Genomic DNA, 3,492 nt, shown 5'->3' with positions numbered 1-3,492 from the left:
AATGATAATAAAACTTTTATTGACTGTTACAAAAATGTATTTATCTGGAAATTCAATCAGTAATTCAATTTTTATTTTAATGGTGGGAATAACCATACTTGAATAAGGCCATGTTTTAGAGTAAATATTTTTTATACAAGTTACTTGTTTCTTTTTGATAAATGTAATAGTCGCAATATTAAATTAAAATGTTTGAAATATAAATTTTCGTTGTCCTGATTCATATTTAACAAAAGGGTGTAACAATATAATTCTTGTATTTACAATTTAATATAGAACTGTAAATTAATTCTATTATTGCAAAAAGAAGCAAATTTTAATGGGTGATCATTTTTAGATTGTTTGCAAATGTTAAAAGCTTTGAGATGTATTTTTGATCATTTTAAAAAGTTTTAAAAAATCAATATGAGAGACTCACTTTTTTAGCACCTCTAATTTCACAAGAAATCACCAACAATTTTTTCTTTCACTATTCGAATTTGTGGACACATGTAAAAAAATGGACCGCGAGTTGCGTGACGATGGCACGCGAGAAGAATACGTCCATCGAATTGAGAGGAAGTAGAAACACTGAAACTTGTTTGATGAGAGAGAGGCGTTCACGGAGTAACCTCCCTACTTTGACTGACCCGCACCTGTAAATCCCATGCGTGGAAGAAATGCTTCTTCAAATCCTAAAATTTCTTTCTATTCTTTAAATCTCTTCTCTTAGCATCATCAAATTCGCGTACGCAAAATAAAAATCTCATAAAATTTTTTTAAATAAATTTAAATATCCCGCGGGTCCACCACGCATACGTAGTTATTCTGTTTCTGATGACGGCTTTTGCAAATAACTTTTCTATACTACCAATTAAGATTAATTATTCTCAGAAAAACAAAAAGTTTCTGGAAATTGAAAATATGTAAACGAGATTTCACTTCAGAGATTAGAGTTTAGATTTAGAGTGCTGAAATTAAATAATTGAATTGTTTGGATGCACAAAGGTGTGGCGAAAGAAAGTTATTGAAGGTTTACTGCAACGCAGGAATGATTAATAACTGCATTCATTATTATATTTTAAAACTTTCTTTTTAACCCAAACAATTATATTTTCTCTCATTTTTACAGTAGAAATTCGTCATGGAACTTTAACTTTCAATGTGCAAACTTGCAATTAAAAAATCTATTTATTAAAGCCCAGGACTCGGACTCACTTGAGGGGACAAAAGTAGTGTAAATAATGTCATAGAGATTTTTTAAATAGTGTAAAAATAGTGTCATAAAATTATTCAAAAATTAAAAATGAACTTTAATGTTCATTTAAATGTTATTCTGCAGTCTATAAATTATGAAGATTCCTATTAATTTGTCGCCGGCTTCACAGCCTTTTCCATTTTTCTTAATTTTAATGCGAACTGAATTAATAGAAACAAATGAAAAAATCCAACTGTTTTTGGTTGAAAGTTCAATTTCCTCGGTTGAAAAGTCTAATATTATTTTTAATATTTTGCTGAAAGTTCAACAATTTTGTTAAAAGTCATATTTCTTGGATGAAAATGCAACTGTTTTTCTGAAAATTTATCTTTTTGGCTTGATAATTAAACAATTTTATTGAAATTTTTCTCCTTTCTTGAATGACAAATTTTTCGTTTTGAGACTTTGGTAGAAATAAATATAGTTTTGGTTAAAAATGCAACTGCTTTATTAATAACTAATCTGTTTCGGTTACGGATACAGGTATTTTGTTGAAAACAAGTCTTTTTTGGTTGGTAAGATTCAAAATTAAAATTCGTAGTTGAAAGTTGAAGTAATCTCTAAAAAGTTCATTTTTTTTGTTGCAGATTCATCATTTTAGTTGAAAATTCATTTTTTGTGTTAAAAGTTTTTTAACCGAAAATTGAACTATTTAAAAAAAATGTAACTGCACTGTAAAAAATGTAAAAAATTATAACGCTTAGAATGGTAAAATTACACACAAAAAATTGGTGCAATTTTACTACTCTGATTATAGGGTGAATAACACTTTCAGGCTAGAAGTTCCAACCAATCTTGTAACATTACCATTTTTAGAATGACAATATAGCAAGGCATTATAGAAGTACAGTTTCTGCTTGTGAATCTTTGGCTTTTAGTCAAATTACAATTATTTACATTTCTTACATGTAGGCAATAATCGGACCTACTCTGAAAGTGGTAAAATTACCAGAATTTTTCTTTACAGTGTGATTAAAATTTCATATTCCCTGGCTTAAAATTCAACTGTTTTATAGAAAATTCGTCTTTTTGGCTTAAAAATTCCACAAAATTTCGAATCAAATTCAACTATTCAGTACAAAACTAAACTATATTGTAGAAAATTCGTTTTTTATTATAAATAAATTATCCTACATAAAAATTATTCTACACCACTTTTTATTAAAAATTGGTAGAAACGAAAAAAATATAAACTATAAATTAATCAAATAAAATTTAGACTAAAACGATTTAGTACACAATATGTTACGTGGTTGACATTACGTCTTTTTTGTTAAACATCAATTTTTTTGTTGAAAATGGAACTGCATGAAAGAAAATTAATCTGTTTTAGTTGAGGATTCAAATATTTTGTTGAAAATTAGTATTTCCAAGTTGAAAATGAAACTGATAGAAAATTCATCTCTTTGGCTGAGAAATGTAATAGTCACGTAAAAAGCTCGTATTCTTTTGATTGAAAATAAATTTTTTTTCGAGTGAAATTTGAACTATTCGATTTTTGATTGTAATCTTTTTTAGTTCAGAATTCTACTTTTTGGTTGAAAATTCACGTATTCTGCTAAAAAAACGTATTTTTTTAAAGATCATTAAATCCCTTGGGGTGCAGTTCCGAATAGGTGAACGTGACGATTTCCTTCACAGTGCGTATACTTATGTATTTTGACGCGCTGAGTACGAAAATGATAGTGAAAATTGGCGACTCGGCGATTTTCATGGTGAAATTGCGAAAAAACCATAAAAATATGGTTTTTGCGTTTATCTCAGCCAATATGCAAAATCTCGCAAAATTTTTGCAATAAAAGTTGTAGATCGTACAAAAATACACATTTTTTTCTACGAGTGATCGTTTCCAATAAAATTAGTGATATCTTGATTTATATGAAAAAAAAACAATGAGCATTCTCCATTGGTTTCGGTTGGGTACCTACTCACGCTTTTCACCACGGGCAGGTTGGAGTATTTTGAAAAGCATTTTTTTAAAATATTTTTTAATTTCTTAATTGTTTTTTTTTACATTTATGATTTTTAAATATATTTTAATTAATTTTAATTAGAAATTCTGAGTGTATTCTATTTATTGTCTTGATTGTATACTCCTTATAAGTTTTTTTATAATAGTCTGCTGAGTATATTTAGTGGCCAGGGTAATATGTTTTTATGTTAGTAATTAATTCTTTAAACGGATTAGCAACTATTTTCTTTACGCGTCGCCGCCACAAAAATTCGCAGAGATGCTCTGCAATGTTGCTCTTACG

This window comes from Belonocnema kinseyi, chromosome 6 (genome assembly GCF_010883055.1).
Source record: "Belonocnema kinseyi isolate 2016_QV_RU_SX_M_011 chromosome 6, B_treatae_v1, whole genome shotgun sequence".
NCBI classification, from domain to species: Eukaryota; Metazoa; Arthropoda; class Insecta; order Hymenoptera; family Cynipidae; genus Belonocnema; species Belonocnema kinseyi.
The sequence above is the reverse complement of the archived record's forward strand: the minus strand, read 5'-3'. Positions refer to the sequence as shown.